At 42.2% G+C, this 15,525-nt stretch overlaps 1 protein-coding gene and 1 long non-coding RNA gene across 18 annotated transcripts in view; one reads left to right on the top strand and one right to left on the bottom strand.

Moving 5' to 3' along the window:
* Window positions 1-15,525, top strand: part of ILDR2 (immunoglobulin like domain containing receptor 2) — a 68,908-nt gene that overhangs the window by 26,695 nt on the left and 26,688 nt on the right. The window lies entirely within an intron of this gene.
* LOC147377096 (uncharacterized) overlaps window positions 13,934-15,525 on the bottom strand; it is an 88,683-nt gene continuing 87,091 nt past the window's right edge. The window contains exon 2 of the long non-coding RNA XR_015161335.1: window positions 13,934-14,026. This is a non-coding gene — a long non-coding RNA (uncharacterized LOC147377096). The remainder of the gene's footprint in view (window positions 14,027-15,525) is intronic.

The raw sequence follows: 15,525 nt of genomic DNA, 5'->3' as shown, positions 1-15,525 counted from the left end.
GAACCAGAGTAATGAACTGAGAACAGACAGCATGGAAACATTTCTGAGAGGGAAGTGGTGGATATTGAGATACAGGGATGAGTCAAAAGGACACCGTGATTTATAGTTAACTGGGGAGCCAACTGTTCTGTCAACCAAGAGAGAGGCTACAGATTGGAAACCAGGTTGGAGAGGCCAGAAAATGAATTTGGTTCTTAATACATGGAATGTGAGATGTCTTGATGACAATTAGAAATATGGTCTGGAATTCAGTGGAAAAACAGGGATTAGAGATAATAGATTTGAGAGTCATGAATGATAGTCACAACTGTGAAAGAATAGATGAGTCACCCAAAAAGATTATATAAAGTGAAAAGGGCCAAAGGACAGAAGCTTTTCAGTCTTATATTCTAGTTTGACTTCATGTGAGTGGTGACCCTGGTACTGCGTGTATACTTGTCTTAATTTCCCTTACAACACTGGACCCTTCTCAGTAGCACTGGAACATGAGCTCTTCAATGGCCAGGGCCAGTTCTCATTCATCTATTTGCATTGGTTTGCAGAGTTTCTAGAATAAAGAAGTTTAAGTGAATGTTTTTTTAAATGACAAATGGGCAGAATCTGTAACTAATATTTACTTTGTACCTCTTAAATATTAGTCAATGCTGAGTATGTATTTGTTGACTTATGAAGTGTTAATACAATAAATGTTTACAGTCTCAAGTGAGATATAGCATAATTTAATCTCATTGGCCATGATTCTTTATCTAGGTATTTAAATTTTTCCTAGTGATAGAACCACCAGGAAGTACGGTTGAAGCCACAATACCACACAACCTGTCTATATTACGAAGCTATAGAATGCTCCCTGGCATCAATCATGTTTTCAAAAATGTAACTGCTGCTTTAGGTAATGGTTTTTACTTGGCCCAGATTTGCTTTAGTACTTCATTTCATTTCTCAGTGAAACTGCCTATAATCATTAACCTCACTTCAAAGACATAGTTGTCCTTGTCTATACTGCTTACCTCCCCACTGAGTATGACCTACCTTCTTTTCCCCATACATCTGAACTATCTATGAATTGCAGCTGATGCTTCTTTCAGAGCTTCAGAAATATCCAAAGATGTGATTTAGAGAAATGTGAGGATAACCACTGATTCACCATTAAACTTGAACACTATACTGAACACTTTTAAATCTCTTTTTGATGATTCAGAAGGTAGAGTCATTCTGAAGAAATGCTCGTGGTGTTTAGGGTGCTCTGAGATGATAGTGACAGGTACCTTAGAAATATTTAGATAGATGTTTGGGGTCATAGAGCCATGCCAGCAGACAGTTACAGAAGGTGGAAGTGTCCAGAAAATCTGCCACCCTGAGATTAGATATAGGTCTAGGATCAGGAACAATCTGTTTATAACCTGGAACCATGCCACTGTTTGGATAGGAATAAAGTTCCCCCGGGCAACTCCAGCTGGCAGGAAAAGGACTTCACCATTCAGGAAGGCTCAAGTAGGGAAGTTGCTATTTTAAAATCTAAAGGCAGCTCGCCTTGTTCTCATTTCTTTCTATGCACAAGGTAAGGGCCTGACCCCTTCTCTCTGATGTCTCATGTGATAGCTTGTTTTCTAAGGGCCAAAAGAAAAAAGGAGGGAAAGGGCCCCAGTAAAAATATGGCGCAATGAACACTTGTGCCTCTGGACTGAGAAAAGAATAACGACATGAGCCTGTTTCATGAGCATGTTTCAGCATGGAACAGGTTCTCTTGTCCAGGTTATCAGGATAAACAAGATGGCTTTAGCATCCTTTCTATAATTTTGACTTTATCTAAAATATCCACAAATTGCAGAATTAACTCTCTATATAGGGGATGCCCAAATACTGCTGTCCTGTTTTGTTTAATACTGCTTCTATTTTAGGAAAAGTGATACCTCTTTATTATAAAAACCAAACAAAACAGAAAACACGAGAAGAAAATCTCTTTTAAAAAATTCACCACTCAGAGCTAACTATTGTGTTCTTCAGAACTCTTTTAATTGCAAGGGACAGATTCTCAAACTGGCTTAGGGGAACTTTTTGGCTTAGGTAACCAGTAAAGTGAAAGTGAAGTTGCTCAGTCGTGTCCGACTCTTTGCGACCCCGTGGACTGTAGCCTGCCAGGCTCTTCCATCCATGAGATTCTCCAGGCAAGAATACTGGAGTGGGTTGCTGTTTCCTTCTCCACGGGATCTTCCTGACCCAGGGGTCAAACCGGGGTCTCCAGCACTGCAGGCAGACTCTTTACTGTAACCAGTAAGTCCAGGGGTATTCCTAACTTCAAGCATGGTTGAGTTCCAGTGTTCAGATTATGTTTTAAATATCGCCATCTCCTCTGTGTTAGATTCATTCTCCAGCACGCTGTCTCCAAATGTGACCCCTAGCAGATCTTTAACACCTTTGATCTCAGGAGGATAAACTGCCTCTCTCCATAGTGTGGCAAAAGTCCTATTGTTGGGGGTGGGCTGTGCATTCTGAGAGGAACATAGGGTTCCACCAGCCCCAAATGAACCATATGAATTGAAGGGAAAGGGAGTAGCTTCATAAAGAGAAATTGGACATTTGTTTCCAAATGAAGAAGAAAAGAATGCCAGGCAGGCAAAAACACACACTGTTAATATTTTGTGGAATTCATCAATTTCTGCTTCTTTTTAGGCCAAATGCAATGCTATTCCAGGAGGCCAGAAATAGGCTTGCTCCCAGCAGGTCCTTGTGAGTAGGCACTAAGTTGGAATTGCTTCTTCCCTGTGAAGGTAATGCAGCAGAATTACCTATGTTTTCCTGTCATGCTTCTATTTTTCCTTCCATCTCCTCCTGTGATTTATCCTGATTTATATTACCTTGACAAGAGGTGGAGAAACAGGCATGCATTAAATTTTTTAAAAATCAAATTATTCACAATACTGTGCCTGAAATTGTTCAGTTCAGTTCAGTTCAGTCGCACAGTCGTGTCCGACTCTTTGCGACTCCATGAATCACAGCATGCCAGGCCTCCCTGTCCATCACCAACTCCCGGAGTTCACTCAGACTCAGGTCCATCGAGTCGGTGATGCCATCCAGCCATCTCATCCTCTGTTGTCCCCTTCTCCTCCTGCCCCAATCCCTTATGGCAGAAAGTGAAGAGGAACTAAAAAGCCTCTTGATGAAGGTGAAAGAGGAGAGTGAAAAAGTTGGCTTAAAACTCAACATTCAGAAAACGAAGATCATGGCATCTGGTCCCATCGCTTCATGGGAAATAGATGGGGAAACAGTGGAAACAGACTATTTTTTTGGGCTCCCAAATCACTGCAGATGGTGACTGCAGCCATGAAATTAAAAGACGCTTACTCCTTGGAAGAAAAGTTATGACCAACCTAGATAGCATATTCAAAAGCAGAGACATTACTTTTCCAACAAAGGTCTGTTTAGTCAAAGCTATGGTTTTTCCAGTGGTCCTGTATGGATGTGAGAGTTGGACTGTGAAGAAAGCTGAGTGCCAAAGAATTGATGCTTTTGAACTGTGGTGCTGGAGAAGATTCCTGAGAGTCCCTTGGACTGCAAGGAGATCCACTCAGTCCATTCTGAAGGAGATCAGCCCTGGGATTTCTTTGGAAGGACTGATGCTAAAGCTGAAACTCCAGTACTTTGGCCACCTCATGTGAAGAGTTGACTCATTGGAAAAGACTCTGAAATTGTTATTCTGGTCTAAAATCAACTTTTTGGCCTACTAGCATTAAAAAGCCATTAAGAACATAATGAGAAATCAGGGAATTCTAGGGAGGGACATCTCTGAACTAGTGATCCACTTTAGGGATTTTTGATAGGAATCTGTTTCTATGGCTGTGCAGAAATATTCAGGCACACACCCCTCTGTCAGCGCTGCCTCAATTTGAATCCTGTTGTACTACCCACCCCCCTCCCATTAGTTCTGGCTATTTAGAAAGATTACTTGTTGCCAAGACTCCCCCTCCCCCTTCTCTTCCTGGCTTCCAGCCCCTGCTGCTAACCAAGGAGATTTGCCGATTAGAAGGGCTTCAGCTCAGAGAGTTCCCATGGCAACAGACTCCTCAGAGGTCTTTGTTGCCTGCTAAAACTTTGATCTCTGAGAGTGGCTGCTGCTGTTTCTCTCTAAGATTTACAAACAGAGGAAGAGGAGAAAAGAATTGGAGGAGAAGAAAAGTTTACTCCTGGCCAAAAGGAGAGAAGGAATTAATTACAGCCACACTCTAGCCATAAATCTGGAGGTTACTCCTTTGGAACATCTTCCATTTGGGCTGTTCCTACATTTTCATTTGTAGACTCGATTATATTACAGCTATCTTGGTTTCAAATGAAAGACTTAAAGTGGAGTTGATTCCTCTTGGAAGGTGGACCTATCCTATCCATCTTCAGATTTCCAGAAGAGTCGAAATAACTGCACAGGCTGCCATGAAAGCGGAGACACAGAACTAATATCGGGAGAGAGCTTTTTAGGCCCCAGACCCACTGGCTTTACTCCCTGCCCTTTCTCCTAATTCTGGCCTACTCTGCCCTGAGCTTACCTACATGCCTCTGTTGATCTTGGTTTTGAGAAGAACCAGAGTAATGTGTTGAAGGAGTGGGGAAGAAGGAAGAGGCAGAAAAATCAGCCAGGCATCAATAAGAAGTTGATTCTGTTTAATGGCTGTCAGTGAGCCTTCTACCATCTGAGGAGTGGAGTGGGGTTTGTGGTTGCTCCAATGACTGAGGATCATGCCTTTCACTCTTTGCAAGAAGCCTCTGATAGCCTTCACGCCTCTCTCCTGCATAATCACAGCCTTGTTCTTTGATGGGCATCATGGAATGGAGTCAGTTTTGCTTCAAGTGTGACTTGTATTTGCATTATGATTTAACTTTTAACCAGTCTTGTTTGCATACTATGTCCCTAACACAGGGAGGATACAAAATAAATAAAAGGCACTGTTCTGTCCCTATATAAATTACCATCTTTTGATAAAGATAAGTATTATATTTCTGAGGCAATGAGAGAATAATATAAGAAAAGTTAAAAAGTGTATTGATATTAAATATCTAGGCTACTGATTCACAAGAGGGGCCACTTTTGCCCCCCAGAAGATATTTGGCAATATTTGGAAACACTTTGGTTGTCACAGCTTGTGGGATACTATGGCATCTAGCAGGTAGAAGCCAAGGAGACTGCTGAATATCCCACAATGCACAGAACAGCCCTCCCACCTCCAACAAAGGATTATCTGTCCCCACATGTGAATAGTGCCAAGGTTGCAAAACCCTGATCTTGATCAAAGGTCAATCTGGATACTGGATAAGGTCCACTGTGAAGAGCGTGGGCTTTGGGGGGGGTCACATTTATGTGGACTCCATGCAGCCATATAACCTTTAATAACTCAATGTTGATGAGTCATGGTTTCCTTATCTGTAAAAATGAGGGAGGAAAAACAAAAGTTAACATGGAAAACCTATTGTGAGGATTAAATAGCACAGAACACAAACTCAGTAAAACGTCAGTTCGGGGCTTCCCTGGTGGCTCAACAGTAAAGAGTCCGCCTGCTATGCAGGAGACTTGGTTTGGGAAGTTTGATCCTTGGGTTGGGAAGATCGCCTGGAGAAGGAAATGGTGATTCACTCCAGTATTCTTGCCTGGGAAAGCCCATGGACAGAAGAGCCTGGCAAGCTATGGACTGGGGGTCATCAAAGAGTCGGACACAAGTGAACGACTAAACAGCAACGACAAAATGTCAGTTTCCTTCTACTTTTGCCATCCCCCACGTCTAGTTTGCAGTGTGCCACCCCTCATCCAGCGTTCTTGCCTGGAGAATCCCAGGGACCAGGGAGCCTGGTGGGCTGCCATCTATGGGGTCGCACAGAGTCGGACACGACTGGAGTGACTTAGCAGCAGCAGTAGCACCCCTCATCTGAGGGAACCCTCTAAGGGAATTCTGTGTTCTGGGACTCATCCTAGAGAGCCGATTTTCCTTTAGCCTGTTCCATAGCAGAGGCTTTAATGAGCCATCTGAATTGGCGATCCTGTTACTAATAGGTTCATGTTTTTTCCGATGACATCTGTGCAGTGCTGTGCAGCGGTGACCCTCATCAACCCCATGGGAATCTTCCTGCTAGTGGGTTTCAGGGTATTCTGTCCCAGCATGCAATCTTTTGGTTGCTATGTTTTGGTAGCTGTTGAAAGCCCCTGTTTCTCGTTAATTACACAGTGTTTGCTACCTGACCTACATACAAGGATTAGGTCATACAGGCCACTCGATGAAGGCTAGAAGGGTTTGGGAACACCTAAGACTTGGATTAGGATCTGGATGGACTTGGAAAGACTTTAGATAGGACAACCTTATAATTTCTTGTCCAAATTAGGTTGAAAGTGAAAAGGGGAGACTTTAAATAATTTATATCAAGACAACAGGCCTATGGATGTGGTGATCACCCCGTCTCTAGAGATGATCACCTGGAATGTTTTTTGGTTTTTGTTGTTGTTTTTTTTTAATTATAGAGAACAGAAGAGCCAGAGGAGCTGGGAGCAAATTAGTTTCAGCTCACCTTCACCTGCTGACCCCAAGATGTTAGCAGGCATTCTAATTAGGGAGCCTAATTAGCTTCCCTGGTAGCTCCTGCCAATGCAGGAGACCCTGGGTCGGGAAGATCCCTTGGAGAAGGGAATGACAACTCACTCCAGTATTCTTGCCTGGAGAATTCCATGGATGGAGGAGCCTGGTGGACTACAGTCCATGCAGTCACCAAGAGTCTGAGACCACTGAGCAACTAACACTTTCACTTTTACAGGGCTGTGTACATCTCCATTCATTTACTGCTGCTGCTGCTGCTAAGTCGCATCAGTCGTGTCCGACTCTGTGCGACCCCAGAGACGGCAGCCCACCAGGCTCCCCCGTCCCTGGGATTCTCCAGGCAAGAACACTAGAGTGGGTTGCCATTTCCTTCTCCAATGCATGAAAGTGAAAAGTGAAAGTGAAGTCGCTCAGTCGTGTCCGACTCTAGCGACCCCATGGACTGCAGCCCACCAGGCTCCTCTGTCCATGGCGCTTTCCAGGCAAGAGTACTGGAGTGGGGTGCCATTGCCTTCTCCGCATTCATTTACTAGAAGCAAGCAAAGAGGTCGTGGTTTGCGGTACTACTTGTTCACTGAAAAATGTGTGCGAAGATTTCTGAGGGGTGAAGGACGTTTAGGCTCTTCACTGCCCTGGGTTGTTAACAAACGAAGTCTTGAAGGCACTCATTGCCCTCCCCTCACCCACAACCACCCAGCCCGAGCTGTGACTGCCTCCCCTCCCCCCTTCCTCCGTCGAAGCCTGTATCCCGCCTCACTATTTTTGCTTCACTTGTTGCTCATCACTGTGGGAGGAAACTGGGCCTTCAATTAGTGCGCATTCCTGAAGCCCGCGGTTGCCGTGGTTACCCGGGCGGGAGCCGGGCAGCTGGGTCAGCTCGCCTGGCGCATTGTAGTCGGTGCACCCGGGCGGCGGTAAACGCGCTAAGCTGGTGCGCGTGAGGGCGGGGACGGGGCCGGCGGACGGGAGGCACTGGGGGCCCGCGGGACAGTGGGCGTCGCCGAAAATCGGCTCAGCTCTGGAAAAAAAGAATGGCAGCCCTTGAAAGCCGGTCAGGAGACAGTGACGGCATTTTTCTCCAGAGCCAGCTGCTGCTATTCGAGTCTGCCGGTTTTCGTTCACAGGGGGATAGTGCCTCTGAGTTCGCTCTGGGAAATGCCCCATGCTCAAGCCCCTCGCACTGAGAGCGGGCTGACCATGGAGGAAAGGGCAGAGCTCTGACCATCTAAGGCCTATCAAGCTGTGTGCCCCTGCGGTCAGCCTCGGACCTCCTGGGCTTTTTTGGTTAAGGAAACTAGCCATTTTGATACCTTTGCATCTGTGGTATCTGTGCTGGCCTGATGGATGGAGCACAGTGAGCTCAGGAAATCACACTGGGCACCAAGAAACTCAATTTCCTTCTTCCAATAAATCCCACCCTCCTCTATGTTATTTTGGAGTCAAATCTACCTGTCTTCAGCTTTTCATCTCATGTTAAGTTGAGCATGTTATATTACTAATAATACCTTTGCATCTGTTCACTCTAAGACTAGGGAGTTGGATCACTATAGCACTTTGCAAAGACAGAGTGCTTCACAATCATTTTTATTATTACTTTTAGTAGTTTGTAGCGCACAGTGAATACCTTTTAATTAGCTCATACTGTGTTATGTATTCAGTAATCATTTTCTGGTCACAACTTTAAAAGGTGTTGAATTGTTAACCACCTCCTATCCAAAAATTATACTTGAGTTATGTAGGTAGAGCAATAACGCCACAAACACGGATTTCTGCATTGCTCATTGCAAAGACTAGAAATGCTTCACATTTCTAACATTTCTAAATTTAGAATAAGCAAAGCTTGAGGTGGAGTGAGATTGGGAAAGAGACAAGAATACGGGTGAGTAGACCCAGGTTCTACTCCTGGTTTCATTATTAGTCAGCTGTGTGGTTTTGGGTAAGATTCTTAAGCTCTCTGAACCTTAGGTTCTTGAAAATATGAAATGGATTATGGATTAGATGACCTCTGAAATCCTTTCTAGCAATACAATTCTAGAATTGTATTGATTGTATTGATTCAGTCAATATAATCAATTGTTTTGATTCTAGAATTCTGTGTGAATAGAAGTCAGTGCCTTAGGCTAAGCTTACAACCACTGCCAAAAAAGCCTGAGGCATTTATTAACAGTTAATTGCAGATGGTCTGATACTAGTCATTTTGTGGAGAGAATTCAATGTCAGAATTACTCCCTATAATTTGAAGTGAACTAAAATGAAAGGGACAAGAAAAGAAAAAATACACACATGAAATGCTTACATAGTTTAAAAATACATATAAAAGAGAAGCTATGTCCACATTTGTGATGGATAATCATAAACTGTATATATTGAATGCATGGTTGCCATGGGAATATAGAATAAAAACAGAGATGTGTGTGCCCTTGGGAAATTTCCAATTTGAGGGGATTCCAAATAGTCATAGAAACAACTTTACACTTTAAAGGACCAGAGAGAAACATCTGTTCTTCTCAGAGACTTAGGAGAGAAACATTCTGGAGGGTTAGGAGCTGAGACAATAGGGGTGGATATAGTGCATCACTGAAAATGGATCCAGGGAATCTTAGGAAAGCTTGGAAGTATGATGAAGCCCAGATGTGCATTAAGCAGAAGGGGAAAGGAGGAAACCTCAAGGATCTGGGGAAGAAAAACATTCTATATTATCCTGAACAGAAGGTTCATTTTATAATATATTGGCAAACCCAAGGAGGACTCCCAAGTTAGTACATTTCAGAGAAATGGATGGAGATTCAGCAGTTTTGGCATCACATGGACAAAAGGAAGCACTGTTTTCCCTTTTCATAGGTTCCAGTGCATAACATAATGTGTCGTCTTATGACTTATTAATGTGTCTTATAATTACTTAATCAAGTAATTAAGTAGCAGATCTAAAAATCTGAAAACAAGTTTGTCCTACATCTAGAACTTCTGTACCTTCCATTGTACTAAAAAGGCTTGGAACAGAACTTGGATTTAAGTTTTAAGACTAGAGACAAAAACCAATTTAGGGAGCATATTGAATCTCTCTGTAATGACTGCCTTGAAAATACCCTAGCATGGTGGCTTTCAACTTGTAGGGCTGGGGTATGGTGGTGCTTCAGTTCCCCAAGATGGCAGGATGGCATTTTATGAGATATTTCAGTGACCTGAAGATCTTCCTGACATTGAGCCCTGAGTCCAGGGCTGCTAAATATTTCCAGTACATAGCATAGTGCTGAATGAATGGGCAGTTCCTTCAGATCCTCATTAAGAGCCCATTTCCATCTGGGATGGGTAAAAGGCACTATGGTGAGCAGTAAATCAGAAGTCTAGCATAGAAAACTGGGGATTTGCTGCTGGGAGAACTTCAAGGTCCTGATGGGTGAGGTGACTTCTTGTGCCAGGCTCTTAGGGATGCAGCACAGACACAGGCCCTGCCCCAGAGGGGTTTCCATCCTGCTAGTGGAGGAACATGTAAAGGAATCACTGTAGGCAAGATGTATTCTCAGGAAGGTATGTACAGTGGTCATCAGGAGCATGGAGGGGGATGCACCCTATCAGAGCAGTATTCTTAGAGGACTCTGTTAGAACATATTTCTGAGTTTTGCAGACTGTGTGTGCTATGGATTTGAGAGAAGCAGAAGTTCATTAGCTAGTTATCTTACTACAGAAGGTAAGTACGTCCTGCATTGAGAACCTGGCCAGCCCAGAAAAAGGGATTAGAACCTTGGGGAGATGTTACCAGGACGTGGTCTGTTGTAAATATGCAAAAATAATGCCATGGATAGGAGAAGAGTGGGAAACCAGGCAAGGACTGTGTCTCTGAGGGAAGGCCTCATGACTAGGGGGAACCTGATGTCAAAAATGCCCCCCAAAAGCTGATGAAAACATGGAATTTGGCAGGAAGATAGTCCTTTGACCTTGGTAAATCATATGACACAGAAGCAGATAAGTAAAGCTGAGTTCTTAACCTCACACTTTTGGACAAGCTGCGTGGGCAAGCCTGTGACTTTCAAGCATAGGGATCATGTCTTCTTCTCTGTGTCTCCACCTGGCACAAATACACATTTCCTTATTGATTGAATGAATGAATTGGAGACATTCCAAAAATGAGCTTGTTCTCAGGAATAGGTACCAAGAGTTTAGTTGGGGATAACTTCACGTTGTCAGTGGCAGAAAACAGTTGAAATGGGGAATTATATAGTTAAAATCTGTAAGTTATTTTATTCACAATGATTGTTTTCTGCCCTCATCATTCAACCCAAAATATGTGAGTGTTTTGGGCTGTGAAGTTTCTGATGGTATGGTAGGGTATGATACTGGCACATGTGTATGCGCATTACAAACTATTAGTATGCTTGATTCGTTTGGTCTATTCATGTGGAAGTTTCTTTAAAATATTTGGTTCTGCAAGGTTTGGGGAAAACTGAGTGCTTACATGAAAACTATTTTCTAGTCATAACTTGAGCTGGGTTTGAAAAGAGTAAAGGTGACTTCTATTTGTGAGGTCTGTTCTCTATCCTTTTCTTAGACAGTAAAGTAACTTCTAATTGCCACTCTTAACTGAATCCTAGAAGAATGACAGTGATTCACAAGTGTTAGTAAAGTGCGGTGGAAATCTGGCATGTATTTACTGCAGTTGTTCGGACTCTCAAAGATCAAACCTTCGTTGGATGTGATAGAATAGCAGAGAAAGGGAAGAAAAGTTAGAGCATTTCTAACTGACAACAGCATTTCTTAGAAATTGTTAAGCAAGAAGCTGAAAGCAAAATGACTTTCAGAAATACAGGATTTCAGTATAAATCCACTTGTTAAAATGCCTTTAGCTCCAGGAAAATATAGGTCATGGTATAAAAGCCAGAGAGCTTTTCTCTCTCTCCCTCTTCTCTCTGCTGTTGACAGAACATAGTGGTATTATCAGCTATCCCCAAACCCCTACTATATTCTGAATTTTGAAGACATTTAATTTTACCCACTTTACTGCCAAATTCTGTCACTCACAGCACCCTGGGGCTAACACTGCATGGGTGCATTATGGGAAGGCTTTACCGGCTTCTGGAACTTCAGCTTTTGGCTGTTGCTTCAGGGAGAATGAGAAGCCTGATGCATGTCTCTCTGTTGGAGTGACAAGTTTTGTGAACCTCCTGTCCATATTTCTTATTGTAAGTTTTTTAATTACACATATAAAAAAAATCTAAAAAATGAAAGCCCCTTCATTGTTCTTCATGATGCCCATTTCAGTTCCCCAGAAATAAGGGCTAACAGTTTGGTGTGTCATACTGTTGTTTTCAGATTTTAATTTGAACATCGTGCCTAGAGCTTATATTCACTAACATTCTTTGTGTACAAGTAGTGTCAGAACACCATCAAGATGTTGTTTTAAACAGTCTCTGGGGAAACCCAGGTTTTGTGTTTTACCCATCATAATTATATCTGTGTTGATAGCACAGTTGGTAAAGAATCTGCCTGCAATGCTGGAGACCCTGGTTCCATTCCTGGGTCAGGAAGATGCACTGGAGAACGGATAGGCTACCCACTCCAGTATTCTTGGGCTTCCCTTGTGGCTCAGCTGGTAAAGAATCCACCTGCAATGTGGGAGACCTGGGTTTGATCCCTGGGTTGGGAAGATCCTCTGGAGAAGGGAAAGGCTACCCACTCCAGTATTCTGGCCTGGAGAATTCCATGGACTGTGTAGTCCGTGAGGTCACAAAGAGTAGGACACATCGGAGCGGCTTTCACTTTCATGTATATCCCTCAGTAATTGCAAGCACATGATCTCTAGGTTTTATAGCCCCAAAACATATTTTATATGGCTTGCCCAATGCTTTTTAACAATTTATGAATCAGTTGCCAACATCTGAAAATCGGGATTTTTTACATAAAAATCTGAGGTCTGGCTAATCTTGAAAAATAGGAAGATTTGCAACCTTGAAGACACATTTCTGTGAGGTAACAATAGTCTAGAGGTGGGTAGGAGCAGCCCCTACAGACACAATATGCTGTTTGCCATACCCTTAACTGCTGTTGGTTGTATTACAGAAGGGCAGCTGCACTTGATTGCATTACCTACTGGAGAGTTGAGTTTGAAACTCTAATCATTAAGTATCAGATTGGAGACTAGAAAATGTCATGGATGGGGTGACCATATAAATAATTGTCCAAATTAGAAGACTTTGAAATTAAAAAGGGGTGTTCTTAATAATTACATCAGGCATAAACCAGGACTGTCCTAGACAAACCAAGATGTAAGGTCTCCCTATTTATGGATCTCTTCCTCAACTATTTCACTTGACTAATGAGAAAACTGAACCCTAGAAAGAGGAAGGAATTTGCCTGTTAACGGTCAGCAAGTAAACTCTTGGCAAAGCTGCCTTTATTACCCTGATTCCCAGTCTACTACTTTCTCCAATAGAACATGCTCTATATAACAGGTGTGAGCACCATATCCTCCTTCAATTTTTATAATGATTTTGTATTTATAGTTAATGATTATCATGTAGCTAATTTTCTGTGAGAAACTGTATACAAATCAATAGCTTGTATCATTGGTAACATTTCTATTATGAATGTAATTAATGATTTGGGCTATAGCACATAAAAGGATGTTTAAAACATTGGTAGGCTTGAGAACTAGAGAGTAAACACAATAAATGTCTCATTTTACTAGACATGATAAGAGATATATTTAGAAGTGCCAATGGTCCATATTTAAAAAAAAAAACTTAAGTATCTGATAACTGTCTTGATAAAAAGCAAAGTATATTGACTTTTTAATCATTGGCTGTTGCCTGGTAATTAATACTAATTATTCCTTTAAGAGATGTCTAAGATCCTAAATTCCCAAATCCTTGACCACCTGTCTGTTACCTTGTTGATTTCCAAGAAATATTTGTCCACAAATCACTCCATAGGAGACCAATGGATGTTCTTCATCACTTGCCTCTCATAGGGAACTGGACTGCACCACATGTAAGCTTTACCGTTACCTCTCAGCCTTTCATGAAGGCTGAGGCCAAAGGCTAGTCAGAGAACTCTTCTTCAAGATGCCATTTTCCAGTGACCTACTTGGGCCCTACTTGTCTTTCCAAGAAACTTTGCAAGCAGCAGACTGCTCTCACCATGTCAGCTGCACAAGAAGGAAGATAGAAAGAAGGAAACCCTTCTTGCCAAAACCTAAAACAGCTAAGCTAGTGGCCCACTCCATGCTTCATTTTCCTGGGGATGTACTCTGGTCCTGATTAACTTTTCAAATGTGGGACCATGCAGGAGACATGACCGGGACACATTTCACTACACTGGCCTGGTATAGTTGAGGAGAGCCAAGAAAAATAAAGTGAGCAGAGAGTCCTCTCACCTGACTCCCTTGCACCTTGCCTCTGCTGCAACGTCTTCCTCTAGTCCTGGAAGAGCTCCTGTTTTCTTTGACTTTTGTCAGAGCTGCTTTTCTGTGGAGTGATTTGATAGAGGAGAGGATCAGTGACCAACTATGTCCTTTAGACACAAAATATAAGCCACATACATGGGTAACTTTTTCTTTAACACACCTCAACAGGAAAAGTTGTCTTCTAAGTGAGCCAGAGAGACCAGACGCCTGGAGTTGTGCTTTGTAATAGTGATGAGCCTTTGAAGCATTAATATTTTGGCTACATTGATACAAGTGAATATTATGAAGCTAATTCCATATTTTTTTTAATTTAAACAACATACCTTTTTATTTACAATAAAGCCAATTGAAACAGCTACAAAAGGAAATCTTTCAAGCAAAACACAAATTTACCAAGATAGAACTTATTTTCAACAAACACATTTTTCCATAATATAACTTTACAAAGTTTTTCATATGAATTGTTTCATGCCTCCTCCCCTAGAACGTGTACAGGATGCAACCCTTTCCCTAAATGGTGGGGGGCAGGGTGGATAGAATGTACAGATGCATACATACAGGATGCTTCATAGGCACGAGACATCTCTGCAAGGATTCACAGAAACTCATAACAATGGTCACCTCTAGAGATGGGTCCTGAGAAGCTGGGGTCAGAAGTGAGAAGCCCACTTGGCACTGCATGCCATTTTATACCTTTTAAATGTCGAATTCCATGAATACAGTTTTAACTTTAACAAAAATGGGATCATACTCTACACTGTATTATAATCTCTATGTTATATGATGTTACAAGCATCTTTCCTCATTAACACTCCATCATGTATAGATTCTACATCTTAGCTTTATGGCTTTAACAATTCTGTTAGTAAAGATATAATAACTATGTGTCATCCCACCAAACTTGGCTAATCATTTGAATTCTCCCTGGCAATTCCATCAGGCTTCCTTCGATATATCCTGAATTATGTACTTACTTTATGCCAGGCTCTGGTGGCTCAGATGGTGAAGAATCTGACTGCAGTGCAGGAGACCTGGGTTCAATTCTTGGGTTAGGAAGATCCCCTGGAGAAGGTAATGGCTGTCTACTCCAGTATTATTGCCTGGAGAATTCCATGGACAGAGGAGCCTGGTGGGCTATAGTCCATGGAGACGCAGAGTTAGACACAACTGAGCAACTAACACTTTTACCTTTCACTTTGGGCCAGGCACTATATTATATATATACATAATATATATAATAAATGTACGACTCATTGAGTCCTATCAACAATTCTATGAGGCAGGTACCATGAATATGCCTATTTTATAAAATTTAAAACACAAAACTGAAGCTTAGAAAGATTAAATAACTTGTCTAAGGTCATAAGGTCACACATTCTAAAATCCATGCTCTCTTAACTTCTTTTTGTCCTAGATTGAACCCATTCAATCTAGGAGAGACAGCTCTCCAAGACTGAGTTTATCAGTTTCTTAATTGACCTCAAAGCAGTAGTGTTGCTTGAATACATTTTTATGTGGTTTCAACAGTGAGAAAAAGAATGGTGAACCGGGCGCTTCACC

This window comes from Bos grunniens, chromosome 3 (assembly GCF_055505025.1).
Source record: "Bos grunniens cultivar Pamir isolate PY7600 chromosome 3, Bosgru_T2T1.0, whole genome shotgun sequence".
Taxonomy (NCBI): Eukaryota; Metazoa; Chordata; class Mammalia; order Artiodactyla; family Bovidae; genus Bos; species Bos grunniens.
This window is presented reverse-complemented; position numbering and strand designations above follow the sequence as displayed.